Source organism: Anser anser, assembly GCF_964211835.1.
Source record: "Anser anser genome assembly, chromosome: 4".
Lineage (NCBI taxonomy): Eukaryota > Metazoa > Chordata > Aves > Anseriformes > Anatidae > Anser > Anser anser.
In genome coordinates, this window is record NC_139724.1 from 31841241 (window position 1) to 31855670 (window position 14430).

Consider the following 14430-nt stretch of genomic DNA (forward strand, 5'->3'; position numbering starts at 1 on the left):
TATAAGATCAGACCTCACTCACTAAAAACAGCATTTAAACCCTCTATACATGCTACTGATGAGGCCCCTACTGGAGAATTGCATGTATTACATTTAAGCAGATAAACTAGAAAGAGTTCAGGAAAAAATAAAAAAAAAATAAAAAAAATAAAGTGCTGTAGAGCAACCTGTAGAAAACAGAACCTGAAACAGGGTCGGCATTCTGATGTACAGAAAGAAAAGCAACCACCAACTCCGGTGAAGACCTAAATATATGTAAGTGGTATATATAGGAATTTGAGTTCATTTAGAACAATAGAGAGACTTACCGGTAACACTGAAAAATTTAGTAAAACAATAACAAAAACAAACAAACAAACAAAAACACTCCAGTATCATTCAAAGAATTACTTTCAACAACTGAAAACTTTGTAAATCATCTTCCTGAATGGCATTGAAGAGTAAACTTGGCATTCGTCGAAAAAGGCAAAGTCTGTCCTTCTGGTAGAGAGAAGGAAAGCAATCTGCTAAATACTCTTTACAGTTGTCCGATTACATGCTACTGTGAACTCCGTTGTTAAGTTAATAGAGTCCAGATTTGCAACCCACACCTCTAACAGCAATAACAATGATTAATATTTAGGTCTGAGCATGCTTTTCATCAAAGCCCTTTATAAAAAGAAGTTTGAGTAACATGATCCTCTTGTTGTAAATATGGGAATTTACACACGAATTAGGTGGACTTGCTCCAGGTCACGCAGCACTTTGATGACAAAAATAGAGACAGAGATACCACTCATTTCTTCAGTTCTCCTGACCCAACACAAACATCACACACTATTTCAGATTAAGTTTAGTTATGACAAAACCATATTGACATGTGACAAACAGTTTTATCACTCAGTGCATATATCTGTGTATTTGGATCTAGCAAGTCTAATAGCTTAATGACAGATTAAATATTATTTTTCACACATCGAATGGCACCTTATCCAGAAGCTAGTGTGAATGCTATTTATTTTCTGTTGCACAGCGTGTTTTTCTGAAACCATGTGACAATTAAAATTAACTTTTCTACCTCTGTAAAACCTTTGACAAAGTTACTGTGATTTTGTTATGACATAGTTGGCTGTATCATTCAAAAAAGAGCATATTTTTTCTAGAACAACTAATAGTAAATTAGTTTTATAGTAACCCAAATCACTGGCAATTATATGTTCTATAAGATAAGTTACTCAGATCAAATGAACAACAAGGATCAGAAAACTATTTTAAAAGTAGATTCCATTGTGGCCAGAAGAAAGGATAGATACAAGAGGACAGTGCTGACTAAGAGACAAAGACATGAAAATTCACTGAGCTGGGGCAAGCGTTCACCGTCATTTGCTTCAAACCATTAGAAAGCATTGTTGTATGAGATCTGGGCCAAACCAGGTGCAATAAGGGGTGTACAACAAGAGCACAGAGCCAGGCCTCACTCAGCACAGTCCTCCAAGTGAAGGAACTAGTCAATGTGTATAATTGCTGTGAGCCTTCTCTCTGAGCTAAGAACTGTGTTCCACACATGGGGAGTTAAAATCCAGCAACCTTAGCCAGGAGACACTTAAAAGATATTTGGGGATATCTAGAATGAAAAAGCACTAAAAGTATCAAGTCCTACAGCTTTCACCCAGCCACAACAGAAATTAGTGACAGCTTTGAAAAGAGCTTTTCCTAAATAAAAGATCTTTTTTCATTATAAATGCATGTAATTTTCACTTATTTTCAGTTCAATAGAAACTTGCAAAAAATCCCTAATAACAAAAAAAAAAGTAATCTCTTTTAAGACTAAGAAAAAATAGCAATATTGCAAGGTAAAATGATAAATATCCAGTTTTATAAACTCTATAAAGTTATAAATTTTTGAAACCACTCTAATGAAATTCAAGTGCCACAAAATGTGTGATAAGTATATTGTGTTGATTAGCCCAGCTGTCTATAGAACTCCCAACATAAATATTTAGGTTGGAATATAATGCTACTACAGATTTAAAAGCAAACGTTGAAGACAACATATTCCATCATCAGCTGAATCTTTGCAAATCTCAGCACAGGCAAAAATGAGGGCCGTATAGATAATCATTCTGTAATTGAGTACTTTCTTGTTTCTACCTAGAATGGGATTTTTATGTTATTTTACTTTTTTTCACTGATGAAAATACCTGTAGCTATTGCCTTACTTAGAAATTGTATGCAAGATCTCACACTCTCTGGATCACAAAACAGCGATTAAATTAAAACTTTTCTGCCATTGAATCTCCATGAAAACTGCAATCAAAATAATGTATTACTCATACAGTTATTTACATTCCTTATTGTATTATTTTTTCCATAGCAACAGTTGACAGTTCTCATATTTTTGCCTTTTAATAGCTGAGACACCTGAACTAGCTTTTGTTAGAGTGCTGAAGCAGTAACAACAGAACTTCACCAAAACAGGCTGCAATACCTCTTCTGACACAATTTAACCTTGAATTAAGTTATTTGAGAGAATTTATTCCCTGTTATTAAGTTACTGTCCTATTAAAGCAGTTGGGACACAATTTAACAGTTTAAATCCCTCTACATTTCTCTTCCATTAAAAAGAGAATATTGATTTTCAGCATTCATCAGGGTAGTAATCAATAACTCACATATAACCAGCTCTTCGTTCACTTTTTGTTTTAAATATTGTTAAAACACTAGTTGCCCCAAGAAAATAGTTTGTTAGTCCCACTATGAATGCATAAATTGAATGCATAAATATTTTTTTTCACCTGAGCTACTCCTTTCACTAGACTTGTCTGATAATTTAGAACATAATTAAAACAGATTAAAATTGACTTTTTTTTTTTTCAATTGGTGAACAAAACTGCCCTTGTTTGTTAAAATTACTGACAGGCAGCATTCTTCTATCACTGGTTAGCTTATCCCATTTTCTCCACAAAGGTAAACATCTACATCATCCATCAAAACATTTCTCCAGCCAGAAATAATAATCATAAAATTTGTAACAGTAAAAGGAAGATTTTAGTTATCAAATTAGGTAGGAATTCACAATAACTATTGCACTGAACCCCTTGAACTGTCAGTGACTGAGGACATGCCCCAGCTAACAGATAAACCAAAAACACAATAGAATATCTAGGCCCAGGCATTTCTCTTTACTATGAAATTGTGAACAAAGCTTAATGTTGAAGGAAATGGACTGATGAAGAAAGAGAAAAACTCCTGAATACAAAACATTCTGTTAAATGACAAAAGGACTTGCATCCAACAATTTCCTCTGATTTCTACTGAAAAAGGAACTGTGTACATTGAAGGCTATGAACAGAAGTACAAGCTTACTTTTAAGGTATCAGAAATGTGTTGATATGGGGTTCTAAGCAAAACTCCTACAACAAATACAAAGCCACACACACACACACACAAAAAAAAAAAAAAACTGCTTGGCTTAGTGTTTCATTACAAACTGGAAACTCAGCCCACATTCACTGAAAGGTTCACACACATTTTGTGTGAACTTGGGCCAAGCTACTTCACACTTTCACATCAAGAACACTCAGATTTTGTGGGTTTTGCATGGTTTCAGTGTGAAATTGGGTGAAACCAATATTTTGCTTGGAGCTCTGGTATCTATCCAACTGAATCCAAACACAAAGTAAAATTCAATAAGCATAAAGACAAGTAGACTAAAGCTGAAAAATGTATAAAACCACCAAGTTTTGCACAGCTATGAATGAAACCTCTTTTTCAGATCATTCAATAATAATCAAAAATCAAGGATAGGGTTCAGAAGTCCTGGTCTTTGAAAAACCTGTGTTCATTAAGATCTGAAACTGTTTAGTCAAAACTGGTACAAGCATGTTTTGTGGGCAACACTGCTTAAATTGTACTGTTATTTTCATAGACTTTGCTTAAGTTACTTAAAAAGGAACTTAAGCTGGATTATATACAGAATTTTAACATCTAATTAGGAGTATTTGTTAATGCTCTCTGAAATAAAAGTTTCTATAGTTAATATAACTTTTTCTTGCAAGTAAGACATGAAAACAAGAGAACAGCAAGAAAGGAATGTGATTAAAAAGAAACAACAGAGTTTGATTCCCTAGTGCTTAGTACCTTTCATGGATACTTGTATCTATTAAGAAAGGACTGCAAAACGGCACTCTAATTTTAATAAAACAAAAAAAATATATATTTTTGACCTTTTACAGCATTAATTTCACCTGTAGATAAGAGTAATGCAAGATTCAGGATAGGAAAGCCTCAGTTTCGTGCTTATAAGGTCATATGCTTCAAATTCTGAAATATTACAAAGAAGTACTGTAAAACACTTTCATAGACATGGAAGAGGAATACTAATTTGCAAAATGAAAAATGTAATAGATTTGATCCTACTGATTGGAAAAAAAAAAAATAATCTAAAACAGCAGTTCTACTGACCCTGCAGAACAACAGGGACTCTTAGACTGAGTTTATATATGAAATCTGAATATGTACCAAAGGGTGTTCTTCTCTTCCAAGTTAAGAGCATTGTGATATAAGGGGAATAGAGGTGGTATGATTTAGGTTGATTGCTAACTTGTTTTTAGCTTTGAGAAATTTCTGGATTAACTGAGGTTGAATTTATGCTGCTAATCCATTCTAAAACAGAACTGATAATCCACATTTAAAAATCAAAAGCATTTATTGTGTTATGTTAGTCAACCTGTATTAAAAAGTCTGCTTCAATTTTGCTATGACTGTTCATACCTGTATCTAAGGCATAACAGCTGTACTGGGGAAGGAAAGAACAGGTTGAATCATATCTAGATAAATTAGATGTTTTCAAAGTGACTGGGCATGATACACATCATTTTCCAGTATTACATCAAACAACCAACGAATTATCAGAGCCGTTAGTAGTTTTCTCCAAGAAGTCTTGGTAGACAGGAAAAGGTGCATTGTGGTATCTACTTTTCAAAATGGAGAAAGGAAGGAAAAAGAATCACAGACCAATTGGCTTAATTAAACATTCCATTTGTGTCAGCTTTAAGAAGCTTGTTACATCAGAAAAGATTTACTTAGAAAATAAGTTACTTCCAAAATAAGACTGTATTTCAGTCAATGTGAACATTCAATTCTTCTTCACTTCCTGATTTCAAGTCAAACAGCCCTGAAATAAGCAGTCCCTATTTAATAGCCACCTGCCCGGCTGGCTTCAGTCATTTGCGTAATGTTTTATTGAAACATTACAAAACCACAGTAAAAGGGAATAATTGTAGCAACAAATCATGCTGTGTCCATATAGTTATTAAAGAACAGTTATGACATCTTTAACAATATTTGGACTACATATAAATTGTATTTATGTAGTTATAATACTGGTATCTTAACATCGGCCCCAGTCATTGCTCCTGGTATTAACGCTGAGAAGTTTTCAATGGAAAAAGTCAATCGTTCATGTACTCAGAAAAGATGATCACAATAACATTATAATTTATTAACATTATATTAACAATTAATAGATTGTTCTAATAGGTATATGAGTAATAATGTCATATGAATAAACATACTGAAGAATAGTTGAAACAAATCTCTAATGAGAAATACCCTGAAAATCCTCTGCAGTTCTCTGAAAGAGATAACAAGCATGTTGAAGAGAGATCTGACCAACAGAGTTATCTTGGTCTTTGAAATAGCTTTGACAAGTTCCCTTATCAATAGATATTAAGGAATCTAAGCATCCATGAAAAAACAGAGAAGGTCTGTGCATTGACAATTACATGGCTAGAACTTAGGGAAAAAATATTGGGAATAAAAAGCCACAGTGATGGAAATAAGAACAACTATACTGTTAAATGTCCTAGAAACAGAAGAGACTCAATAGCAAGGTGCCAAAGTTACCAAGAATACTGTTATAGTTGTATGACAAGTTATACTGAATGTTGGATACGCATTGAACTGTTATAATCCCACATATAAAACAATGGGGTCTAAGCTGAACATTGCCCCTACAGATGTTAAATAGCAGGGTTATAATTAACCATTCTCTGAAAATTTCAGTTTACTGAACAGCAACCAAAAAGGCAAACTGAAGATTTAGATTATCGTTAGTGAGGAAAAATAAAATGTGACCACCATTATAAAATTCATGGTTTGTCCTACCTCAAGTATTATAGGCTAAGTATCTCAAAAAATGATATACAATTGGAAAAGTACAATAATATATGGAGCTCTTTTAATGACTGGAGGAGGTTTAGACCAAAAAATACATGACTAAGGTCTACAAAATTGTGAACAGCATGCAGAAGGTAGTTTGGATCTGATTTTTCAGTACTACTTCAAATACAAAGCTAGCTGGTACAAGATTCAGAGGTGACAAATGTGTGTGACCACACAGTGCTTAGTTAAATTGAGGTCTTCCTGAATTGGGAACAATTTTCTGTATATAGTACATGTGTGAAGAAGATACTGGTTTTAGATCACCTCTTTTAGTACTGGTTAGTGTGCCATGCACTCCTGTGTCGCATGGTAGAGTAGACTAACTCTTAATCCTGTCCCCACTTTGCTCCGCATTTATATTGCATCTCCTTCCAAAATGCTAGAAAATGTCATGATCGAGCTTTAAGTCAGGATTTACACAAGCTTGCTATAGATTAGTTCTCTTTACCCTGGATGCCAATTACTAGCACTTTTCTGTATAGCAACTGTACAACTTTCTTAGAGAACATTTCCATGGCAATTTGCCTATGAACATTTTAGCCCATTAATTTTTGTTTACAGGAACATTGAGAAAATCATATTCCATCTGCTTCTTAATCAAAACAAAACAACAACAAAAATCCAAAACTGAAAAGAAGGCAGTGGGTAGAAAAAAATGAGCACATGGCTTTCTGACCACCTCTTGTTGCCATCCATGAGGTGAGAGGATGTACTCTGCAAGCTCTGCAGAATGTAGGAAAGGTATTTCCGGGCAAACACGGTGACCAGTTTGCTAAGAACTGTATGCCCTGAAAATCAAAATTCAGTTCTAAATGCTATAGAATGTGAGATATTCTGACAAGTATATATTATGGGAAGATTTGTTCATTAGAAAAAATATTTTCAGTGACAAAAATGAGAACAGGTAGTTTTGAACTATATTATTGTGCAAAATTACTTTTTACTCTTTTTACTATTTTACTTTGAAGTTCTCGGACAAGTAAGATGAAATAAGTCATATTACTTCTGCTTACAGAGGGAGGAAGGAGGAAATCCAAATTCTACTATCAACCCAAAGAACTGGATGTTGCAGAGGTCAGTGGAGACAAAAAGCCACTCTGATCTTTCCCCTCCTGCAACAGACAGAGCAGTAGCACAGCTTCTTCAATAACATGCAAAGACATTAAAACCCTTTACTGGGACGATTAGGATATATCTGCTGAATTAGAAATTCTGCCTGCCCTTGAACTCTCCCTGGGAAAAGTTCTGCACACTTCAGACAGAAAGAGTACACAGAGCCAGGCTACAACGGATGTTGTACTCATAGCCCTGAATAACTTCTACAAATGCCTTTTCTACTCAACAGAAACCGAGAAGGGGGAAAAATATTGAGTTTGTTTCTTAGCCCATTACAGTGCATCACCAATATAAGTTACAGATTGTTTCTTACCCAGTGGGTTTCTTCCCTGTGCTTGCTTCTGACAGGTTCTAATCACTTTTTGATTTTTTGGCTAAGTAACCAAGGGCAGCAAGAATTTTCATGCAATAAACCACAATGCACATTTGCACTTAATGTGCCTCGCTATAACAGATGATAAACTGAGAAATGAGGGGGGAAAATGGCATTGTGCTTTTAGATCTCTCCACAACAGCAATTACAGCAGGAGACTTTTCAAACCCACACCTACAGATATTTTCACTTCACAACTCTGAGTAGTCAGAAATTAGAAAGAGCAAGAGCCTCTCTCAGAGAACTGAAACAAACACAGATGCATGTCTTTATATTCTCATAATCATGGAATGTTAATAAAGCACACCAGAGATAAATAATGCTTCTTTCACCTTCAAGCAATCTGAAAGTTGAACGGAATTGCTGCCAAGTTGCTCCTTTTAAACACAGTTGTGAAAGAGATTGGTTCTACTATGCATTTGTCATGAGTGTTTCAATATTACGAATTCTCTCAAATACTACCTTCCTAAAATTTAAGTGCAAGTGAATGGTTAACGATTAGGATTTATTATTATTATTATTATTATTTTATTTTTTAGATAATATATCTTAATATATCTAGACTGTAGGAAGGTCCCTCCACCCCCACTTCACTCTATCATTTTGAGCAATTATCCAAAATCTGAGACTGCACCATCTGGAAGACGGTTTGCCTAATTGGTGCTCTCTCGCCTGTGGCACTCATGTGTCATGCGTTTTGCGATAACCACGTTCACAATTGCAATTTATGTGCATAGTACCTGGGAGGATTGTTTTACACTTGTATCATTTAAGTTCATAAGGTCTATGGGAATGAAGATCAGCATGATGAATTCTAAAGTACTTAAGCAAAGCAAGTTTAGTCTTAATGTCTCCAATTCTGTGAAGGAAGGCATGTTAAAACAGGAAAAAATACGGGCCACAACTGCTAGGAAATCTCTGTGTCAGCAGGGACTTCAGATGCTAGTAGTGAAAGGTTCCTTCTTTTTGCTTTTCCTGTGTTGAAATTTCATGGTAGTTTTATGAAACAGGTAGAAGAGGTAAGACGAACTGAAAGATTTACTAGCATTTTTGATATTCTCATTTAGATCTAGGATGTTCCTGTAAGGCTATAGATCTATCTATACTTGTAACTGTATCTAATAGATACCTAGATTTATATTTATGTGTATATACATACTAAATCGGATAAAGCTGTACCTATATCCTTTAACTAACTGGAATTATTATTTTACCCCAAATATTTTAAACCTCAGTATCTAAGGCACTTATATGAATTCATCCCAAGTGAACTGCCACCATCTGAAGACAGTGCAGCTCCAGAGAATATCCTTGAGGAAAAAGGGCACACTTATTCCAGTGCTTGTTCCCGTTTGACAAAAAATCAACATTTTAAAGACAAGAAAATTAAAATGATTCTTTGCAGAGTTCAGATAAACACCCTTGGCTTTAATTTATAAATTGTTCAACATTTATCTTCAGTGAGTTCTTGCTATTGAAACAATTATTAAGTAACACAATATTACTTGAAGTATAATTCTGATTTTTAGAATCAGTTGGAAAATCTGGAGGTATCTTTTCACCAGTGTTTTCCAGTTCAACATTTCAGCAGAATCCTGCTTTGATTTTTTTTTTTTTTTTTTTCAAGCTTGCTTGCTGGGCTTCTGGGCTTCTCAGCAGTTGCATTGCTACAGTCTGCAGCTCCATGTGTCAAAGATTGTCACAGGGTTGGCCTTCCAGTATGCTGTGTTGCACGAGTACCTGGACCTGCAATGCTCTTTGATGAAATCTGGTTACCGTTTTCTTAAAATATTCAGGCACAATTATGACTAGCTGACAACATTACAAGTCTTTGCTTTGTGCACAGCTGATTAGTGGAATTTCCTAGCCAAGAAAACTCAAATTGTTCAACTCCAGAAAACAGAATTCCATATTCTGGTACAAGTGGATTAGTATTAGTAATTAGAGTCTTATAAAAACTGGGAATTTTTCTTTGTCTCCAGCATAAAATACATTATTCATATTGACAGTATCTAGCTCATTATTACGGTACAAAACTCTTGTAACACTTGAGCCCCAAAATCTACTGATAAGGAGCATACTATCACAAATACATTGAAATGTATCCACTGCTCAAATCAGTCTTTAACATGATAAAAATAACACAGCTATATCTGTAAAGGCTGTGTTACGGTTTCTGCTGCATTAAAGGACTATTCACTGCATTTTTGCTTGTTCTGCAAGAATTTGGATAATTCATACCACTAATTCAGTGTACTGCAGAGACATCTGGTCAACTGACAGTCTGTCTAGGCATACACAGATAAATTTGGAGAGGTAGAAATACAATTTTAACACACTACTTTGTCTTGCTTTATAGAAACATTTTTTGGAAAGAGTCATTAAAATGTTGCAGGCAATAGATATGGAAATATTACATTTGTCATATGACAAATATAAGTATAAACTGTAGTAAGCTTGAAAATTTTCAGCATCCTGAAGCTACATGCAAGGGTATATCAGTATATAAAAGACCATTTGCAAAAATTATTTAGAGTATATGAAGAAAAATATTTAATAGTCCATGCCAACTCTGATTATCTATGAAAGGGCAATGCTGTAATTTATTTAGTGTAATTATTGCTAGAAGAATAAAAATAGGCTTAGGATATTTTAGCAAGTGAGATTTAAAAAAAAATAATATTCAAGTAGGTAAAGCTGGGAAAAAGACAATGAATAGAAACCGAGTAAAAAGGTTATAGATTGTACAATAAGTTTTTTGCATGATTACCTTTCTTCAAGATTTTTTTTTAATAAAAATTATTTTAAATAACATGACAATTTTATGTGCTCATAGCTTTTTAGATTGTGTTTGTTTTTTCTTTGCAAAACATTTATACTTTCACAAGTTCTTTTGTTATGGGAGAGGTTTTGTTCATAAATTTAAAAAATGAATTTTCATATGCTCAAAGAGGTGGTTGTGCCTTTCGAGAGGTTGGTTTCATTTTATTTTAAAGTCCTGAATTTTCATTTAACTGGAGAAGGTTTAAAGCAATTTTCCCAGAAACATTTATACTCAAAAGCTAGAATTCTATACTTCAGATAGAAATAAGAACTGAGCCTGTAAGATACTTTTTTTTTTTTAAACCAAAGACAGATTGAAGAAAGGATCTTAAACCCCAACAGATGAAATTTGAAAATGTAGTTACGAAAGGCAAAAAAGAGTTTGAGGAGCAACTAGATACAGGGATCAAAACTAGCTTTAAATCCTTCTTCAAATGCCTCTGAAAGAAAGAACCTGCTAGAGCATATAATGCTGACTGATATTCATAGTATAAAGACAATACTGAGAAAAGTTCTTTGCAATAATCTCATCCTAAGTGAATTCTTTGAATTGGCACACTGAGGAAGAAACTGCAGGGGTCCTGACTTGGGAAATCATTGGCAGAAGAGAATACAACCAACCTGGTAAACACTAACACACCACCTGAGCCAGACAGTTCTCAATGACAAATTTTAACAGAACTCAGTAACAAAATACCCCAGCTATTTACATACATGCATTTTCTATGCATGTAAACACCTCAGCACAGAAATGCAGACAAGACCAGGGATGGAGGGGTTACTTTCCTTCTAATCTCATGATTCACCTGAATTTTAGCTAGGCTGAGTTCCGTCAGTGTCCTTCCCATTTTGGGGGTAATCTGGTATAGCACATCTTAGCTTTTCTTTCAAGCCATACCCCACAGACTGTTCCAATCTTCCCCGTTTACTCAGCTCTCCACAACTTCTGTCTCCTGAAGAAGTAGTGGAATGGTTCCAGAGCTCCTCGCTCCTTGTTTCCTGGCTTTCAATCCCCATCGCATTATATAAGCATACTTTGAAATCAGTAGCTACATACACACATAAGTGCATGTACACAGAGCGCGGGGCTCTTCTGCACCAAACATTAATATTGCAGAAGACTGTAATCCATTGCCCTTTTCATTCCAGTCTTGATACTCTTCCAAAGTTCTGTTAAAAGACATTTTGTCATGTTAGAATTCCCTTATCACCGTTTACTTTCAGCTGTCCTCTGCATATATATTATGTCAGCCTACAATTAAATAATTAACTACGCACTAAATGCTGTATTCCTTCTTAAATGAATTTCAAAATTCAGATCTACTTTCATTTCTTTAAACACGGCCCAGCAAGATCTATTGGGATGACATATTTATTAGGAACTCACTTCTGGGTGTGGATAGTCACAGCTACTGATTATGTACTGAAAAGTATATATGCATATACTACAAAATGTAGAAAACTTCATTGCAAAACTTCCCTTTAAATCACATAACTGCTTTCGAGCAATGAATTTTCAGAAAACTTTCCGGTGCTCAGTAGTTTCTAAGTGTTCAAGCCTTTTTAAGAATTTTTGACTATGAATAATATAACCCTAAGAGCGAATGTTTTCATTAAGAGGAAGTAAAAACACTTCTCATGCTTCTTCAGCAGTTATAAAAAATTACTCTCACTCAGCACAGGGAGGGAAAAACAAACCCTAGAATATAAGTGGCCTTTCAAATAATTGTAATATCTGCATAGTCTGTACTTTGATATTTGACAGCGAGGAGATGCACAAGGTCAGAGTCCTTGGTTGTATACATAAAGGGACAGTTAAGCTCCCTAAGGAGGACAAAGCATCCTGAAATTGCAGAATAAGAAATAAATGACAAATATGAGAAAAAGAAAACAAGCAGGAAAAGGCAAATACAAATTTTACACACACAAATTCCTAGTCTCCTCTGTTCCACACCTTACAACTGTTGCAGGAAAATGCAATGAATTATCCTTTGGATTCCAGACTCATTATTCTTCCAAAGGTGTCATGAAAAATATTCTGTAACTGCATAATTTCTTTAGCATGCTTTTCTTTCAGTTATTCTCTGCTTAAAATATATTGGCATTCCCTAATTTAATCAGTCATGATTTTCTTTTCAGTCGAATTTTGAGTGTTTAAATGGGTGGTGTATGGGAGTGGCGGGGAAACTATCTGCATTTCACTGCACACTTCAGCAAAAACTCTACAGCCTAGCAAAACTAATGAACCCTACTAAAACAAACATGATATTAGCTTAAAAAAAAAAAAAAGTTTTTCAGTCAATTTTACTTTTACTCTACAAAGATTACTTTGAATTTTTAGTATAACTTCTATGGCTTTGGTGGGAGGCCTTCTATCTTCCACAAATCTAATTTTTGTTGTGGTCTGTTTGCTTGCTTTTTTATCCTCAGACAAATGAATAGATAAATTAAAGAAGATTCAATGATATTTTCTTTTTTTTCTTTAAGGTCTTTTTCTCTAGATCTTTTGATCTGAAAATCAAAACTGCTTTTCTCCTAGGGTTTTCTAAATTTTCTTTAATAGTTCAATTATTTTTACTTTTCACTACATAAGGTAGTATTGTATTTACATTGTTACTGACAAATTATGGTTATGTTTCCTTCCTGGAAATGGCTGCATTTCAGACATTAAACTTTGCTATATAACATGAAAAACTTTATGTATCTCTCATTAAGAAGGCATCATATGTAAATCATATGATTGCTAATTTGAATAGGTATAAATACTCAGAAAAATGTTATACTGGAAGAAATATACTCAATTTCTGGTGGTTGTTGTGGGATTTTCTTTTTTTTTTGGGGGGGGGAGGTGGGATTGTTTCAATAATGAGAAAGAACTTTCAATATATATGAAATATCTGCGATAAAGATACAATTATAATTGGTTAATTTTTCAAATCAGCTGTCTCAACAGTATATTTGAAGTCCAGTTTAACATTCCATACAATTTTGCACATGCAGTGCTCATTTTAATATGCTGCCATCACTGATAGCTGCTTTTGCAGGCAGCTGGAGTCCATGTAGTAGTCCATGAAATGTAGAAAAATATACTTCCTAATTTATTCTCTTTAGCTTCACTGCAAGATTGTAAGACAAATTAGATTTTCCAATTCTCTTCAGGGAAAGCAGTGACATTTTCTGTTATCTTTTAAGCACTTGAGTAGATGAAGAACAAAGAATTCAATAAACAGTAGTAGCTAGGCCACCCAATATCTAATTACAAGTGCAGTATTTAGAAGTACAATGCTACTCTATTTTCTAAATTTTCCACCTAATGGCAGATTTTATAGGCTTTTAAATTTTAAGGGGTGGCCATTAAGAAGAAAGAAGAGCATTTCCTGAAATTAAATATTTTTTTCTGTATTTCAAAGGGCCTTCTGAAACACATATCCAGAACACTGAATATTTTCCTGCTGCTAATTGGACGAGGCCTCCTGAACTATCTACCCTTCTCTCTTCTACAGGATTTTCCAATGCTCTTTTGAACATGGTAGAACAACTCACCCCCCCAAATTCTTTTTTGTTCCCCCTCCATAGAGTGAAATAAGAAAGTAAAATAAACAATCGAAAAAAAAAAAAAGAAACAAAACACCTAAACAACTGTTCAAAAACATGGAAAAAGTCTGTGTAACATGCCCATCAGGGTAACTTGTCAAGCAGTAATAACATGGGATTACATAGGCTACATACACAGAATAAGGAATGAACGTTAATTTTCCCTCCCACCTGAAAATTCCAGCTAAATTAAAGAGAAACTAGAAAAGTCATGAGAATCACATGTAAATACATGTTTGGTTTCTCTTGACTTTGCAATATTTTGAAATAGAAGCAAGGCTAGAAAGAACTTGTTCCCAAATCCTCTAAAAGTTGATTTT

At 34.3% G+C, this 14430-nt stretch overlaps 1 protein-coding gene across 7 annotated transcripts in view; it reads right to left on the reverse strand.

Annotated features, from left to right (window-relative positions):
* Positions 1-14430, reverse strand: part of LOC310898849 (uncharacterized protein) — a 283775-nt gene that overhangs the window by 176623 nt on the left and 92722 nt on the right. The window contains exon 5 of one of the 7 annotated variants that reach the window (XR_014583790.1): positions 1044-9449. The exons of 5 other annotated variants lie outside the window; for them this stretch is intronic. The gene's annotated coding sequence lies outside the window, so the exon portion shown is untranslated. Of the gene's footprint in view, positions 1-1043; positions 9450-10414; positions 11687-14430 lie in introns of those variants that run through there. One more of the 7 variants, XR_014583791.1, reaches the window with a different exon arrangement.